Below are 19716 nucleotides of genomic sequence, written 5' to 3' on the forward strand. Positions count from 1 at the left end.
TGTGATCTCAATTCATCTCATTCAAGTTCATTAGCAAAGGTAGGATACTATTGTAAAGTAAAATACTCACTGTAGTGTTATAATTACCTATGAAAAAGCCAAAATATTTATTATTTAGTAAGATTAAATACTCATTTGCGGTAGAAAAGTAATTAATTAAGCATGTAGCCAAAAAAAATAAAAATTTGGTTATACTTGCCTCTAACTACAGTATAAGAAAAACAAAATTTATAACTGAAAAGTTAAGCATATGAACATTTGGGAATCACTTTCGGAATAGTAGATGATGGCAAAACCACCAATGCACCACATGATGTGTAAAGAACTCACATTAATATGCAATAAACATTATGTCACATAAGTTTCCTAATCTATTTTTAAAGTCAACAAGCACAGACATGCTATTGTCCCAGATTTAATTAGCTGAAAAACCTTTTTTTTTTTTTAGTAGAAATGTTTCTTCAGGATTCCATCAATGGTGGAGGATTTGCCAGGACCATGAAAATGTGCAGATGGAAAATTATACAATAGCTGTCGGTATTCCTGAGAGAAGTGGCAAGGATGAGGCACAAACTGAGTGCTCAATATCAAATAGGATATAATGGGGTTCTCTAAATCTTCCCAGAAGAAAACCAGACAGGACATCTATTCAAGGGCTGAATGTTGGGAATTCCCTTCCAATTGGGAATTCAAAATGTAAAGAGTCATTCAATGAAAAAGCCTGGCAGCCTTGAATATTTTCTGCACAGGAAGCATAAGCCAATCAGAAAACAAGCAAGCTGATGTATTGCACTGTAAATGTGTCCTGTGGCAGAAAATTCCACACAAGGCATAAGAAACATTGTGCCTTTATAGAAAAAAATATATCATGCAACATTTTAGTATGTTAAAAGATGTCCTCTTATTGGCAATAATCCAACTGTATCCCCCAATTCCCTTCTTATGGATCGTAATACTTTATTTCAGAAGTTTGTATCACTTTGCTTTTCTATATTTAAAGATTAAAGATAGACAAATAAATATCAACTTGTTTACTTGTCCAGTATCTGTGTTTTGGTCTCACTAGGCAAACAACAAAGATGCTGACTTGTAATAGATTTATTCTTCTTTTAATTTTCCAACTATTCTCATTAATCGTGCCAGCCCTCGCTGGATGTATTGTAATATTCTAACTATGGTGCATATGGTACTTTCTATATTTGTGCTGACAGGCACCCTAAGAAAATTTGAATCCTAATTCTCTTTGATGTAATATCTCAATGCTAACTTTTATTTTAGAAAATCCCTTAACTGAAATTATTGTACTGTACTTTCTTCCAAGCAGTAAATCAGCCTTTGCTGATGAGTCACAGATGTCATCTAAACCAGGGGTCTCCAACCTTGGCAACTTTAAGACTTGTGGACTTCAACTCCCAGAGTTCCTCAGCCAGCTTTGTCCACAAGTCTTCAAGTTGCCAAGATTAGAGAACCCCTGATCTAAACAATGTCTTGTTTCGGCTGTTAGTTGAATGCAGTATTTCTACTACATTTTCTCCTCTAGGTTCCTATCATCACCGGGGATGGGGGAGGGGAAGGAAAACAAGGAAACCTGTGCAATGATTTTAATTTGAGTTGCACAAAATTTACCATTCTAAAATGGATTATTCTGGGGAACATTTAAACATTTTTTTCCTTTTGGATATACTAATCTGAGTAACCTGGGAGAGGTGGTAGTTTTCCAGAAGTAATTGTCTAGACTACCACTGGAATATTTAATTTCAGTAAACTATTGAAGACATTCAGGAGTGGTCAGATGCACATGATTTGGATGAAAAGTGGAATTTTCCAGCGTTTCCTAAAATAACCTTTCCTCAGAACGGTAACTTTTGGATGCAACTAGTATTTGAAGCAACCTTCAAATGTGTTGGATCAGAATTTCAGAATTCCCAACCCACATAACCGGGTTAGCATTGTGATCTTAATATATCTGAAGGGCACCAAATAGATTAATACTTTTAAGTAAACACAGAAAATCACAGGTCTCAGTTTTAAATTCTGGGATCATGTCACATTGTTGTCCCAAATGTTCTTTTTTTCTTTCTTTCTTTCTTTCTTTCTTTCTTTCTTTCTTTCTTTCTTTCTTTCTTTCTTGCTTGCTTGCTTGCTTGCTTGCTTGCTTTCTTTCTTTCTTTCTTTCTTTCTTTCTTTCTTTCTTTCTTTCTTTCTTTCTTTCTTTCTTTCTTTCTTAAGAATCTCCATAGACATATCACATTGTTATTAACAGTAATCTAAAATGAACACTATGCAACTGAAATGTTACCTAGAGCAAAGTGATCAACTTTTATGCAGACAAAGGCTATGTTTTAAATGTACTTAATCACCAAGAACTTCATTGCCTTAGATATTGCAAGAATGGATGGAGGTACATTTTCCTTATTTGATAAATACGAGGTTTTAACTTAAGGAACCAAATGAAAGACTTAAGCATTGACTTAAGAACCTATCTTGTAGTCTTTCCCCAAGATTAGAAACCGGGCTAATTTTTAAGGGAGTAGTTTAAAAGCTGCCAAGCCTCCACAGTGTTTAATGCCATGAAGAACCAGAAAAGAGGCAGGCTGATCTGACTCCATCAAGAAGATAAGCTTCTGGCACTTTTGGCCCAGACTGTGACTCTACCATTCAATCAAGCAACTATTACCATAATTATAATTTAATAATTAACTATTATTAAGTAATAGTTACAAGCATAGATTTATGATTACCATAACACCTATCCCAGGATTTCAGCTGTATTTATCATCCCATTGAAATTCCTCAACATGGGTCAATCCATTGTAAAATATGGTGTAACTGTCAGCATTTCCACATCAAAATGTTGCATATTAATAGAATTCTTGCCTTGGACAAGGAGTTATTATGTAAGAAATGATCATGTTTGTAAAATAGCAATGCTTTTGAAAGAATACAAAGATGACTGGAAGCCAGAGATTTATTAGTACAGCATTCTGAACTCTTTTCTCAGAATAACACTTTAATTATAGATGTATGTGTATCTTTTTTTTAATGAGAAGCTGTCAACTTGTTTTAAAAGCTTCACTATACCTATCATTGATCTATGAGAGATACATCTACTAGTATTATTCACATATATGGTTCAAAGCACTTCCTTCCAGTCTTTTTATAGCAATTCTAGTTTCTCTTGTTTATTAGTTCCATGAGACCATCATATCAGTTTAGCAGTGAGCAATTAATGAACTTAACAATGTACTAATTTTTTCTTTTGAATAATAATCCCTTTGGGTGAGGCTTTGTTTTAAAAAATCAACTACTATACATCCTAAATAAGCGGAGAGGGCTATTTATTCTTCATTTCAAGGTAACCATGTCACATTTAATGAACAAGTTGCCAAATCTACTGTGAATATATTATGAATGTGTAAAGTTCTGCAATCAAAGATGTGCATTGATCGTAATTTTTACAGATTTGATTCAAGGTATCATTTTCAACTTTTGCAGCTTTAAGTGGTTCACTGCCTCTACTGTAAGTAAGGCCTCCCACTTGACAGTGAAACTACCCTGTTACTGAAGTTTATTGAAGGTCAATCTGAGGACATTCTCAGACGCACGTTTCTCCATGATTGGCAAGTAGAAAGTGACCCTATCCTACATTGTTCCCAAATTGTGGAAGGGGCTGCTTTCAGAATAAGATTTCTCCATATCCTCTTGGCATTTTTAAGAGAGAATTAAGTTTTAAGAACTAAGAATTAAGTTACCTTTTTTAATAATCTGCAAAGCTTTCAAGTTGCCAATCTGGCTCTCCTATTGAGTTGAAATGTGTCTTTTATTGTTTATATTTTTAAAAGTTCTTATTCACCATCTTAAAAATATTTAGAAAGCATAGCATATAAACTTTCTTTTGGAATGAATGAATGAATGATTAAAAAATAATTGCAAAACTTCATTTATTCTTCAACCTGCCTATGTGCAAACATTGTGATTTGCATTACGAGGTATTGCCTGGGCAATCCATAGAATCATGGAGAAGAATGGCTTCTTTTTGAAGCATAAATGGCCAACAATACATTTCCCTTGAACTTCAGATATCCTAAGATCAGTGGCTCTGTTAGATGTCAGAAGAGCAGAGCTGGGAGCCCTGAAATTGATATTTGGCCTAAGTTTGACTTCCAGCAACATGATAGATTGATTGTACAGATTTGTGGGGATGGAGGAAGAGATATTATTGAAATAAACAATGTGAACAAACATAAAAAAGAAAAAACTTTACCTTCATAAAATAGAGATTCTCTGAACAGACTATTCTGACATGGCAGATCAGCTACCAAAAGCCAATATCTTTTTAAAATAATGTTAATAATCATCAGTTATTGAATATGTCAGAGAGTCTGGAAGTTCAGAATCAGAATAGAATAGAGCTGGAAGGGATCTTTGAGGTCTTCTAGTCCAGCCCCCTACTCAAGCAGGAGACCCTATACCATTTTAGACAAGTGACTGTCCAGTCTCTTCTTAAAAACCTCCAGTGATAAAGCACCTACAACGTCTGAAGGCAAGCTGTTCCACTGATTGATTGTCCTCAGTTTTAGGAAGTTTCTCCTTAGTTCCAGGTTGCTTCTCTCCTTGATTGGTTTCCATCCATTATTTCTTGTGCTGCCCTCTGTAAATTTCACAGAATTGGCTTTAACTTTGGACTATCTTCCAAGATAACAAAAGTAAACAGTAAACTGGAGCTGCTAACCAACAGGAGGTGTTTATGAATCAGGTTGATTCACCTTTTACACATATTCTATTCCAAAGACTGTACAATCATTAGACTGAAAAAATAAAAATAAACTCACTGATAGCTGATGGGGAAATTTTTTCCAAAAGCTTCTGCATATAGGAGGAGCCAGGTTGGTTCAGACATGTCTATAGCTACAAATATCAGAATTATTCAGGCAATGTTTTTTCCTGGGACACTCCATGGACATGAAAGTCAGACTTTGAAGAAGCAGAATGAAAGGAATACTGGCACTTTTGACAATTGCTTGCTGGAGAGGACTCTTGAAAATACTGTGGATAGCTATCAAAAAGAATAAATGAATTACAATCAAGTTCTTTTTTTTTTTTTTTTAATTTGATTTATATGCCGCCCTTCTCCGGAGACTCAGGGCGGCTTACAATGCTTTAAGCAATAGCCTTCATTCTTTTGTATATTTTATACAAAGTCAGCTTATTGCCCCCACAAACTGGGTCCTCATTTCACCTACCTTAGAAAGGATGGAAGGCTGAGTCAACCTTGAGCCTTGGAGAGATTCGAACCAGCAGAAATTGCAGGCAGCTGTGTAAATAACAGGGTGCACTAAACCCTGTCTTTCCCAAAACACAAATTATCAGGCCCATATTTTGGACCCATCTTGCAAAGATCCCTTGGGAAACCCATAATGTTGGGAAATGTGGAAAAAAAGAGAACAAGAGGATAACCAGAAACAGGATGAAGAGATTGAATTACTATAAGAATGTATGCACTACTGGGAGACAAGAGGGTCCACCTTGGGGACAGGTGATCCTGGAAAGAGTCTATCTATGTAGTGGCTAAGAATCAACTCTGTCTTGATGGCATATGATCAAGCAGGGAGACTCAATCCCTAAGAGGCGTCAATTGATAGAGTTGATAAATCCATTTCCCTTAAAAGATGCTTGTTTAGACCTGAATCCTATTCAACATAGTAAGGTTTACTCCCAAGGGCAAGTCAATGCAGTCATTTGTAAATAACTTATGAATGATAAATTATCTTATAATACAATAATAAGTCAAATATATGTTTTTTAAAAAATAAAATTCCAGAATAAAGTTTAAACTGCAAAAATAACCAATTCTTCCTTCTCTCAGGGAAGATTAAACAAGATTTATACTACGTTATTATTTCAATATTTCTGAAATAACTTAAACAATATATGAAGAGTTAAAAAGTTACTTTAGCATGTGTTATCTTTCAGTTGTAAATTAGATTCTAATCAAAAGGTTTTTCTACAATGTATTAGGGTTGGTTTGATTTTTTTAAAAGTATACTTTCAGCATTAAGCATTCAGAATATTTACATTAAATAATTATATATATAATTGTAACTCTTGTAACTGTATTATACTTTGCTTCTTCCTGATGTGTTTTCCTTTTTTCCATTTTTAAAAAAAGCTCTATTAATATATTCTTGTTCTGAGAATCTATGTGCCTGAATTATAATTATTTCTGATTACTGTTATTAATTACTGCTTCTTAACTTTAAAATGTTCTGAAGTTTCAAATTAACATAAGATATTATTTAGAACCAAATTATTTAGAATTTTATTTTGAAATCTTTACTAATTTTACTTAATGTGATTGTGTTTGTAAACTTCTTTGCTATTTATGCTTTTTTAAAAAATTGTTTTTTAAATATCTAATATCTTTTCCAAAGAACAATAAATCAGGCAGAAATCTAACAGGTATCTATCTAGAAAGGGACTGTAGGTAGATGATGGGATGTATATATCTAAATTTCTGCATATAGAATTATATTAAAGATGGAATTTTGCTTTATACAGATAGCCCTCAACTTATGACTACAGTTAAGTCCAAAATTTATCTTGCTAAGTTGTTACGTGAGTTTTGCCCCATTTTATGACCTTTCTTGCCACAATTGTTAAGTGAATCGCTGCACTTGTTAAGTTAGTACCACAGTTGTTAAAATGAATCTGGCTTCTGCATTGATTTTGCTTGTCAGAAGGTCACAAGAGGTGATCACATGACCCTGGAATAGTGCAACTGTCATAAATACATGCCAGTTGCCAAGCACCCAAATTTTGATCATGTGACCATGGGGATGCTGCAATGGTCATTAGTGGGAAAACCGGTCATAAGTCACTTTTTGTGGGGGCAATAAGCTGACTTTGTATAAATATACAAAAGTATGAAGGCTATTGCTTAACGCATTGTAAGCCGCCCTGAGTCTTCGGAGAAGGGCGGCATATAAATCAAATTTTAAAAAAATAAAAAAATATTGAGATAATACCTTCTACTGCTCACTTTCTTTTTCCTTTCTGTTTCCTTCTTCATTTATCTAATACCTTCTTTCAAGCATCACTGCAGTTGATACCGTATCTTATAGCCCTCTGTCCATTTGCCATCTTACATGCAAGTACTGTTTCACGCAGTCTAGAGCCCTCCCAATGGTGTGGCATAAAGCAATGAAAATTTTCAATCCATTGGCCATAAAGCTGGCATGATCCTTCTACCTGGGCAGGACACCACATTTGGGAAAGCAGGCATAGTCTACTTTGCTTGTGTTAGGATAAATTCAAACTTTATTCAAATTACCAAATTCCCCGAAGGATTCTTGAAAATGAAATTTTGTAAGCAGGTTAGCATTTTCCATTGGGGAATTTCATATATTTTAGGAAATGTTCATACTCTTGACCCATTTCTTACACAATCTAAACTCAATCCCATTGTATGAAGATCTCACTTTTTGTCCTGGAACAAAATATTCTTTCTCTAAAGCAAAGTCTAGAAAATGGTGCAGAAGTTATGCCTTTTCTTAAAATTATTTATGGATCTATTTCTATTCAGTTGCATGATATTTTACAGCACTCAGGACTATCCTCAATGTCATCAGTCATTTTGACAAGAAATCAGATGAGTTCAAATGAGAACGGGATTGATAGTTTTCAACTAGAATTTACTACATGAGAGAAGATGCAATATGTCTGATGGAGGGAAGCTTGTAAATCCGTAAAATACAGTAAACAATTATAGTTCAAATACTTGCAAAATTCATAATTTCACATAAACAACAGCTATCCATATTATCTATGACCCCTAATATAATTCACTAATTATAAATAGTCCTCATATAATGCCTTGTATAGTGACCATTCATAATTACAACAGTGATGAACGACTGAGTTGTCAGCAGCAATTCTAAACAAGGACTATCTCTACATGAACTTATTTCAATAATACATTGAATAGGCTCAAATTAAGAGGATCCTTGCTCTGGATAACCCACTACCTGTAGGAGATGACCAGGGTGAGCCCAAGGGAGGGGTCAAACATGTCATAATACGCACCCACAAGAGATCTAAGTCCAGTCCACCTCGAATTCCTTTCTATTCTTAACTCCCGCACATTTCTCTTAATGGTCACTTGGCCAGATTCTAGTAGAGAGCTAAGCTTGCAATAAATCTTTATACTCCTTTGAACTGCCTGAATCTCCTGATTTCCCTGGTGCTTGACATTACCAAAGACATGCCTGGTTTTTCATATTGATACAGGCACTCACCCATCCCATTCCCTGCAATCACAAGTTAATGTCTGTAGCCACCAACTTTCAATCAACTATGACCACAAGTATTCTTCCTAAGTACAGGATATATCCCACAATGTAAAACACCATTAAGAAAGCCTTAATCAAGGCAGACTTTCCACACTTTTTCATCCAGTGGATGAATTACAACTGAAAGTAATTTAAATAGTTTCAAAAGGATAAAATCTCCAACAAAGTGATGCATAAAGGATTTAAATAAGTACATGAAGAAAAACTGGGTTTTCAACTTGATTAAGGCTGTTATGACCCCTAATCATTTATGTTATTTCTATTATTTCCATCTGCGCCAATGACGTTTTGTGCAGAAATACTCCGCATGTATGTGGCCGATAAATTTTTTACCTCCTTAAAATTACAATTAAAGATATTCTCATACTAGACAGATAAAGGGTTTTTTTGTGTATGTTCTTTTTTATTTTCATGCTTTTGATGCATGGTAATTTTTTAAAAGTGCTCAGAAAGTTGACATACCTGGAAAAAAATTCTAACAAATTTCTTAGCCTTTTCCTAATGGTAAGGAAAATAATCTATATTTTCCTGAGAATATTGTGGGCAGATATAAAGCAAACTGATGGATCATTGAACAAATCAACTCAGAGTTCTCACTCAAGGAACAAATGACCAGTCTCAAGCTATCTTACACTGGATACATTAACTGAAGACCTGAATCTCTGGAAAATATTCTAATGATAGGGAAAAGTAGAAGTGAAGAATAGATGTCCAGCAGCAAGGTGGATGGACTCTGTTACAATGGCAATGAGTACACTGTTGGAAGAACTGAATGATGAGGTTAGAGACAGATCATCATAGAAAAAGTCTATCTAAGTGGACACTAAGAGTCAACAAAATTTTGATTCAATCAATTAATGTGTTTAAAATAGAAAGGTGCCAGGCAAATGTGAACAAAACATAAGCACAAGCCACAAACAGATATTTCTTTTTCCACTAAGAGTGCTCATACAGATAAACAAAATTATATCTTTATAAAGCCTTGCTGGATGATTTTATATTCTCGTATACATTTTTGTTAAGTGCTCTTAAAAACACGATATATTTCGTTACCACTGGAGGGCAGCAGCCAACACAGAATCTCTACTTTTGGGACCTTCTCCCATTTTTTCCTCCCTGTAGCAAGAAATTCAAAAAAGGACAGAGCTATATGCTTTTATTTAATTGTTTCATATTTAATTGCACATTTTAATCAAGTATTATTATTTGGAAAAACATACAATATCTTCATAACATTTCTTTTGTCTTCTCTTGTTTCATTTAGTTTTGATTATGCTGCTGAGAATTAAATAAAAGCATTCTAGAGATGATATCTATATTATCTTTTGTAATGTAAAACTCTAATACAGCAGCAATCCAAGACCTACAAAATGATGCAATACTTTCAAAACCCAGTTTCCCTCTTGCAACTGGACATCAAAGGAGCATGTTAATAGCATAGCAAAATTTAAACACAAAACCCAATCTTTAAGTATTAAGTCACAGAGATGCATGTTATTAAGGTATATTGAGAAGTCCAGTAAGGCATCAGATGAACGTACTCTTCCCACTTTCACAAATATTCCCCTCCCAAATAGAGATTGATACCAACAAAAACAAAATAATCAGAGAATGAGCTCCCAAAAAGTTAGGGACTTCTGTATCTCAAGCAGTATTTCTTAACCTCAGCAAATTTAACACGTGTGAACTTTAATTTCCAGAATTCCTCTTGTTAGAGATACTAGCTGGGGAATTCTGGGAGTTGAAGTTCATACATCATAAAGTTGCTAAGATTGAGAAACACTATCTCAGACAATGGTGCAGAACCATAATGGGGGAAGAGATAGGAAAGGAGACACACGTCATCCTCTTCTCCTTATAATGAACAGACTCAGGTTAAAGCTGGATATCGGAGTATGTCTTAAGCCAAAGTATGCTTCCCTTCCCATATTGTTCCCCAGAAGGAAAGGGAGTTGCACTACAGTTAGCAGTTTTTGGCTTGGAAGTGTTGGAAGAAACATCCTTCTGGGTTCAGCTCCAAGTGGGGAAAAACACTGAAAACATGGAGACTGCTTGGAAAGATGGTTTAATGGTGGACAGGATCACATGGTTTGAGTTCCTGAACAGAAAAGGGCAGAGATGCTGCGAGTCCCTGGGTTTTATGCCCTCTCTGAGCCCTGAACTTCCTGGGGCACAGGAAGGGTATCCTAATTGGTTGTCAGACTCCCAGGGGGTGGGGGTCTTAGCCAGCCTTGCTGGCTGATTTAATCTTCCCAGGTGCCATGTGCAGAGCTTCTGTTGCTAGATGGGTCCTATTGTGTTGCAGATGATGCTCCATTGACAAAGCGGGGGAGGGGATTCGGTTTCTGCCTCTGGCCCATTGACAAAGGGTAGGGAGGCAGGAAGGTGGGAGCTGCTTTGTCTTTAAAACATATTTCTCCATTTCTCATCCAGGGAAATATATTCTGCCTTTTTAATATTTCCTAAAATATTTCATTCTTCTAGGAGACGGGTGAGTGCTACAGAAGGAAGGAGGGGAAGATAGGACATCTCCCGCCCATCCAGAGTTCTTCAGGACATTAGATGGATCTTTGCCAGAAAAAATTATAGTCAGAACATGACTGTGCAAATTTGCATATTCCCATGGAATAACCAACTATTTCTCACACTACTAGGCTTCAGAACATATTGCATAAACTGGTTTCTCATGCAATATGTTGCAATTGCTAGTAGATTGTTCTTTCATCCTATCTGGACCTACAGATTGATCACCACTAGCAATTGACTCTAAGAAGCAGAATAAAGAGAAGTTGGAGAGAGGTAAAGTAAAAAAAAATGTGCTCAGCAAAAACTCAGTCCCTTTGTGTTCTTGTACAGGGATCATTATCAGGAAACAAAAAGTAGAGTTCAAAAGTGATAGGAGAAAATGGGCAATTTTGGCTATTCTGCTTTTCATGCATGATTAGATATCATCAATATTGTATAATAATTCTGCCTTGCTAATGTCCATGAATAAATCTCAAGGACTGTAAGCTTTTGGAAGAAGAGTTGGCAACTACAGTTGGAAATGTGAGTTCTTTGTGCTTAGTGTGTTAGGCTTTTTTAAAGATCTCAGCGTGTGAATGGGTAAATCTTCTGTTTTGTCATCCAAGTATAAAGGAGAGACAAATTGAAATAAACCAAGGCTTCCCAACAGTTTTGTTTCTCAGTGCAACTCAGTGCAACATTGTCAAGAGACAATGACTTGAACATTAAAGTTGGTAGCACCAATCAATACAGAATATTCCTGTCAACTCTCTGGATCAGGCTATAGATCATAATATGTTTGGGACATGTTACTTCAGACAAAAGCTAATTATAGCCTGGACCATATTGGAGATTATCCTCTTTTATCAGAGCCTTATTTTTGGCAAAACTTGTATTTCTCACAATCAAATAAATCTCATAAAAGCTTGTTGTAATGGTTTTCTTGTTCTGCAGAATTGGATAAAATTTGTCAGAACATTACATAATCAGGAAAAGCTACCTATTTTTGAATAAGTAAAAGAGATGAATTCCGTTAGATTTTCATTTTTATACTATTGAGAAAAATCCTGGCAGCCTTGTTGTTCATAGACTGAGTTAGCTGGCATTGACAAACATCATAGCAGCTCCAATGACAAAATATCTTACTGCGTTTCAAAGAATAATTTTAGTGTAAGACATCTGAAAGTTCATGTGGAGGGTTTATTCAGCCATCTCCTGTCCCTTAAGGTAAGTGACAATGATTAAGAGAAAAGATAAGCACCCAATGAGTTTTGTGGTGGCCCGAGGCAGGATAGATGATGATCTGCATAATGAGTTTTGTCATTCTTGCTCCTCTAAAGCTTTATGGAAGATACCAGCTGCTGCTACTCAATGAACTATTCTCTGGAATGAATACCGGTAGATAAGATACTTGGCCCAGTTTCTCTTTCTCTCCTCCACATCCTGACACTTTCCAGAAAAATAGGCATTTTAAAGACATATGGCAGCATTTGCACATTACATTACATTAGGCCACTTGGAACTGGAGTGGTCTGTGATACAGCAGATGATAAAAACTCACCTATTATCTAATATCAGTATAAAATTCTCCATCACACTGAGACATAGTTTATTTCCTCGGGCATAATGGCAGGATATCCTGTTGGATATGGGCAGTGCAAACTGCACTCATCCAGGCTTCCTTTCTTGGACACAAAAATTCTATTTTCTTGAATCAGGATTAGGATTTAGCATGTTGGGTAAGCACACTACTAACGTCCTTTCTGCAATCCTATAGAGTCGCAAATCACTCAAGCAATTTTTAATTTCATTTGAATTGTGTGTCCCTAGTATAAGGTTCATATCAACTCACAAAGCATTGCTGGCCTGCTCCCATTGGAACCCTGACAGTTCAAACTTTAGTTAAGGGTGAATATTCATCTAACAGTCATGATTCTATACTTGATATGGAAACAGCCTTTCTTAGAAATATATCATTGTGTAACATTGAGTCATGCTTTATCTGGTTTCCATGAAAGAGGAAGGCATGGTTGCTTGGGGAATCAAACTACCTCATTATATTGTAAGCCACCCAGAGTTGCCTCAAACTGCAAGATGGAGTGGGGGGGATATATATATTTAATAAATAAACAAATGAATATATTTAATATAGTAATATCCTTGAAAATAATGCAGAAATTCCAGCTGGTCCCAAATGCTTTTAGAACGTTGTCTGTCGGTGTCAGGCCTAGCCCAAGAACAATGTAACACAATTCATCCAAAGTTCAGTTCTTTACTTGCTTACACCATGTAGGCAGAACCTTGCCAGACTAAACCTACACTACTTTAACTCTGATATACTCTGAGAGGTTTTAGGGAGTGGCTACCCTAAGTCTCCTCCTCTTCCCATGATCAACTGCAGACTGTGCTCTCTCTTGTCTCATCCCTCTCCTTGAAATGTGCTCCGACCTTCCTGTTAAACTGCTGCCTTACTGTAGTCCAGAGGTGTCAAACTCGATTTCATTGAGGGCTACATCAGGATTGTGTTTGACCTTGGGGAGTGAGGGGGTGGGAGGCCAGGCTGGACATGGCCAGCTTGACATCACTGGTGTTGGGGGCACCTGTGGTGGCCCAGGTAGGGCTGGGAGGGGATTCATTGACTCCGTGGAGGAAGGCAAGACCAGGGAGAGGGCCAAACCTTTGTCCTCCAAAGGAACCTTGCTGACCCTCTCAGGCCACATGGAGGACCCCTGGATGGTGGCGCAGGCTGTCCAGTGCCCTAGGCAGCAGAGGGCAAGCATCCAGACTGGCCCTTGAGCTCCCAGGGTACTGAGACCCCACAGCCCAGCCCAGCCCAGTCCAGCCCCGTTTCCCTGAGGGGGTGTCCTGCTGTGCTTACCTCCTCCTTGAGGCTGCTGCTGATTTTCTCACTCTACTTGGCCAGATTGCTCATGGGATGTATGGGAGGGCAAAGTGTGTGGGTCAATGGGAGGCCCACTCCACCATGTAAGGAGACCTGACTTTGTAACCAAAGCATCTTCAGCGATAGGATGGGAGACCACCAGGAGAGGTCAGGAGAAGGGGACAAGGGGACCGTGAAAGGGCAGCAGAGCTGATAGTGTGCTAAGGCAGGACTTCCCTCAGACTCTCCCTTCCTCTCATTATAATCTCCTTCCTTCCTTCCTTCCTTCCTTCCTTCCTTCCTTCCTTCCCTCCTTCCTTCCTTCCTTCTTCCCTTTTCTTCTTTTTCCTTCCCTCTTCATTCTCCTTTCTTCTTCCTTTACCTCTTTATTTTCCCTTCCTTCCTCTCTTCCTTTTTTTTCTTTGTCTTTCCTCTTTCCCTTTCTCCTTTCCTGTCCCTTCTTGGATGCTCAAATGCAAAAGGGGAAATGGAGCTCAGGGGAGGGGGCATGCACAGAGCTTGAGAGGGCTGCGTCCAGTCCCCACGAGCTCCGTTTTCACTTCTGGAGGGCTGCAAGAGGCCGTTGTGGCTGAAAATGGAGCTTGTGAGGGTCGTGCATGGCCCCCTCAAGCTTTGTTTTTGCTGGCAGAGGGCTGCAGGAAGCCACTACAGCTGAAAATAGAGCTTGGGAGGACCATACATGGCACCAGGGCCAGACCATCACTGTTTCCAGGATGGCCCCACAAACCAGATCTAAGTACCCCACAGTCCGAATCTGGCCCACGGGCCTTGAATTTGAAACCCCTGCTGTAGGGGTCCCCCTTTGTAGACACATTCCATCAGTCAGTGATGCTTATCCATTGAATTACAATATATAATGTGTAAAATATAAATGTATTGCTAAACCTCCAGCCCTTGCTGATCTGCATTTGCTATCTGTTTCCAGGATAAATTTCAAAGTGATGCCCTTCACCTTAAAATCCTAAATGGTTTGGGATGAAAGTTTTAAGGAATACCTTCTCCTCTCTGTTATCTATTTAGAATTCTTTAGAATTCTTTACTGGCCAAGCGTGGTTGGACTCACAAGGAATTTATTTCCAGCGCATAACCTCTCAGTGTACATACAAGCAACAAGTGATAAATCATAATCATAAGATACAATCATCTATATAATTGGATCCATTCCTTGCAGAATGAATTGAGTAGTGGCCCACTACACCAGTGTCTGTAAAACCTTAAGGCAAGAGTGGCTTGTGCTGGGTCAAGGGAGACCTCCTCCCTTCTCTTGAGGTTTTGTCAGGCTCCAGAAACCAAGAAAGACACATAGTGATTATTCCAAGCAGATTTCTTTATTGTTCTACACCCATAGTCAGAATCTTGCCACACTGAAGCAGACAATAATCTGCACGAAACATATACTCTGGAAACTATTAAGGACAGAGTGTCTTCACCCCCTTTGCCTCACACAAACTATCTGAACCGAGTTGCCTCTTACTCTTATGGAATACACCTCCATCCGATCTACTAAATCCCCTCCTCCTGCCAGGGCTATCACTGATAGTACTTTGCTGGAATCTCTGTACCATAAGGAAATGTTTGTGAGTGGGAGTGAAGTGGTAGAGATTGAGCCTTCTGTTATTTCTGCAGCAGAATTCTGGAACTCAATCCATCTTGTCCCTCTCATAGGAAAGGCAAGGCCATGGTTGAAACTAGAAAAGGTTAGAGCCAATGGGAGAAGGTGACCTCTCCCTGCAGAGACATGAAGAATATGAGGCAGTAGGGATTCAGGTGATGGAAAGGCAAGGAAGACAATTTCCCAAACATACCTTAGCAATTATATAGGCTGTTGTTGCCATCTGAGCATCATTCAAGGTGATGGTTGAAATATTTCACTTTAGTGCTCTGTGAGATTTATATTCAGATTTGGCAGAAGATGAAGTGCTCTAGAAGGGTTTCTAATGGTTTATATGAAGTGCTCTAGAGGGCTTTATTATGTCTACAGAGGTATTTTAATTTTTTTTTCAGCTGTGTGGTTAAAAAGAAAAAATCCTGAATATCTGATCAATAATTTTTTCATAATTTTTCATAATTTAAAAATTTAAAAATTATAAACTTGATTTTTATAAATTTATTTTTAATATTAAAAATAGTAATATTAATTTCTATATATTGTTTTTAGCTGAGTGGTAAGCTGCCCAGAGTCACTTGATTGTGAGATGGGTAGCTACATAAAATATGATCTGATCAATCAATCAATCAATCCAGTGGCAGAAAATTGGCTGCATTCAAGTGAACTTTTTTTCTTTTGCCCTTTAGTCTCTCTTAGACCACATCAAATTTTTGTAGAGTCTAGGGTTCTACAAAATATGGTTTGGATAACCCTGATCTATAGGACCATAGCCTTAAACTTCAATCTCATGTGCACTTTCTTTGGGCTTAAGCTTGGATGATGTCAGAGGGAAATTATTTCAATTAATTATTTAGAAGATAATAGTCTGTTTAATTTCCTTTTGTAAGAGAAAAAGGTAAATACCTACATGTGTACTGAAATCATTGTATGAATCTTGATGATAGTCCAAAAATATTTGAAATATTAGCCATCAGTTCAGAAGCATCATCTTCCTTCAGACTATATACCAATAAATGGCTTTCTAAATCTATTCAGCAAAGAATTTTCTTCAAAGTTCTGGTTCCTCTGAAGCAGATTCTCCCCAATTCAGAGGTGGAACATTAAAGAAATAAGAACCTTTCTGAAGTTTTTCCATGGGAAGCTTATTACCAGAACTTCCATATTTATGTTTTTTGTTTTTTATAATGTAAACATATGGAAGTGATTTTTGATTTACGGTGCATTCAGAAAGTATTCACTTTCGTCAATTTTGTTGTGCTGCAGCTTGATTCTACAGTTATTGAAATTCATCTTTTTTCTCATTAATCTACATTCAGTACTCCATAATGACAAAGTGAAAACAGAATTTTAGAAATGTCTGTACATTTATTAAAAGGAAAAAACTGAACGATCACATTTGCAACAACACGTGAAATTTAGCTCCAATGTCTCCCATTCCTCTTGAACATTGCTGGCATGTTTCTACACCTTGACTGGTGCCCACCTGTGGTATATTAAATTGATTGGACTTGTTTTGGAAAGGCACAAAAAGGCCTCACAGCTGACAATGTATACTGTAGCAGAGCAAAAGCCATGAGGCCAAAAGAACTGCCTGCAGAGCTCTGAGACAGGATTATTGCAAGGCACAGAACTGGGGAAGGCTACAATAAAATTTCTGCTGCCCTGGAGGTTCCTAAGAGCACAGTGGCCTCCATGATTCCCAAATGTAAGAAGTTTGGAACAATCATGACTCTTCCGAGAACTGGTCACCTGGTCAAACTGAGCAATCGGGAGAGAAGGGCCTTAGTAAGAAAAGTGATCAAGAACCAGTGGTGAAATTCAGCAGGTTCTATCCGGCTCGGGCAAACCAGTAGCACTGGCAGCGGGAGTCTCCGCCCACCCATCCAGATGTCATGACGTCCCATTTTTTACCCTCTGAGCATGCACAGAGGTGGTGTGTGCCAGTGAAGTGTGTGCGCGCGCACGCTCACATTTGCGAATCAGTAGTGAAGGTAAGTAAATTTCACCCTTGCCAAGAACCTGATGGTCACTCTGACTGAGCTCCAGTGTTATCCTGTCTGGAGATGAGACAGAGTTCCAGAGAGACAACCATCACTGCAGCCATCCACCAATCTGGGCTTAATGGCAGAGTGTACAGAGAGGGAAACCTCTCCTCAGTGCAAAACACAAAAAAGCCCACTTAGAGCTTGGAAAATAGCACCTGAAGGACTCTCAGACTGTGAGGAACAAACTCTAAGCGGGCTTTTATGGATTTTGCACTGAGGAGAGGCTTCCATCTAGCCACTTTTCCATAAAGCCCAGATTGGTGGGCTTATGTCAATGTGATATTTCAGTTTTTTCCTTTTTAATAAATTTACAGACATTTCTAAAATTCTGATTTCATTTTATCATTATGGAGTATTAAATGTAAATTAATGAAAAAAATGAATTTCAACAATTGTAGAATCAGGCTGCAGTATACCAAAATAGACAAAAGTGAACGGGATCTGAATATTTCCTGAATGCACTGTATATATTGAAACTTTCTTTTAATTCCCCCCACCCCACTTGGATGATGGCAGTTCACTTGGGCAAAAGGCCTGAATGGGTTATCATAAGCATGCATCACAATAGGATATTGTGTACTTCTGTGAAATGTAACTCACTTAGAATGTAACTGTATTTTTTAGTTTCACAATCAAGAAAAAAAAAAAAACCCACCCCATCCAGGGTCAGTATGAAAAAGAGGATCTCTTAATACTCAGAGGAGATTCCATCACTTATATTCAAGACTGGGCACAATTTTGCATTTAGCCTCCTTGTTTGTTTGTTTTTAAAACATTACCTTTTTATAAATCATCATAGTTTTAACGCATTCCTCTTAAAAATAGTTTAAAACAGATAAGTTACTAACAAAACAATTTTTAAAAGTCATTTTCCTCCTCATGGCTAGGAAAGGAAAGGGAAGGCACAAGGCAAAAGTAACACCCTCAATTCATTTAACAACCTCCTGCACTGACAAATTAAAAAAAGGAGAGTTAAAAAGTGCAGAATTTCCCTATCTCTGCCCGTCTTCAACAGTAAGAGGTTCACACACTTTCCAAAGCAGCTAATAATATATGTCTGGAGCCCTCATTGTTAGTCTAAGCAGGGAAATAACGTTAAAAATCAAAAGCAACAGCAAACATATCTCCTTAATATGCCATAACGCTTCCAGCACCCCGGCACCATCGCCCCTGTCATATCCAGTTTGCACGTGTCCTTTCTAGCTTTCATGGCCAGCCTGAACCTGCACCTCGTGGAAGGCTGTCCTGGACCAGACACAATTCTCTGGCAGGAGAGAGAGAGAGAGCGAGAGAAAGAAGCAAATAAACAAACTGAGTGGTGTAAAAAAAAGAAGAATTGCCTCGCAGGTGCCTGCAGCTGGCGGTTAACACAGACAGTAAGCGGATCAACTCCTTCTCCACTGGCTGGAGGGGGGAAAAAAATAAAGCTCCTACATTTACTATTCAAAGTTTAGTTAATTTGGATGATAACGGTTAGTTTTTAATCCCATTGTGCAGGACTGAATATACTGAAACCTAACAGCTTTCTGAAAGGATATCTCTCGCAAGCAGAGCAGCATTCGGGAGCGTCCCTGAGCTGGACCGAGCAAGGCACGCTGCTTCTGAAAACTTTCTCTAAGGATTTGTTTAGTCACCCACCAGGTTGGAGACAAAACAGGTTGCAAACAAAACATCGAGAAAGAACATTTCTTCGGTTAGCATTTTATCACGAGAGAAGAGCCCCAATTTGCATTTTACCATGAATGCGGTGAAAAGAAAAAGAAAACAGTTAAAATTTAAGGACATTATGTGGCACTTTCCAAAGTAAAGTAATAATAAAAGAGATGAACATTAATCTGTTTTAAAGAAAGAGAAGAGAACCTGCAAAACATGACAATGAAACTAAGAATTTGAACTCGGGAGCACGACGATAGTATTTCCCTGGAATAGGCTCCATTTCCTGAATGACTGGATCTAAATGAAGGCTCTGGCATACCTCTCCAAATTTCTCTGGGTTATTTTTATATGAACTGGCAAACCCACAGTTGTATTTTGGATCGCATTTATTACTCAGGCAGTGAATAGATCAAATAAAGTGATTGAGAGGTGCGGGGTGTGCTTGGGCAATGAAGTAAGGAGTTGCCACTGCAAGATGAAAGAGAGTCTGGAAATGCGCACGGAAGCTTTGGAGAGGAAAAGGACCCTTCTTCTTCTGTGAATTTCCCTAGATTCCTGTTGGAGTGTTTCCCATATTTCCCTCTTGAGTCTTTCAGAATATATAAAACATCTTTCCCCAACGTCCATTATTTCCCTCTGGACGCCCCCCCC

The sequence above is a fragment of the Pituophis catenifer genome, unplaced genomic scaffold (genome assembly GCF_029215685.1).
Source record: "Pituophis catenifer annectens isolate HBS135680 unplaced genomic scaffold, rPitCat1.0.hap2 SCAF_8, whole genome shotgun sequence".
Taxonomy (NCBI): domain Eukaryota; kingdom Metazoa; phylum Chordata; class Lepidosauria; order Squamata; family Colubridae; genus Pituophis; species Pituophis catenifer.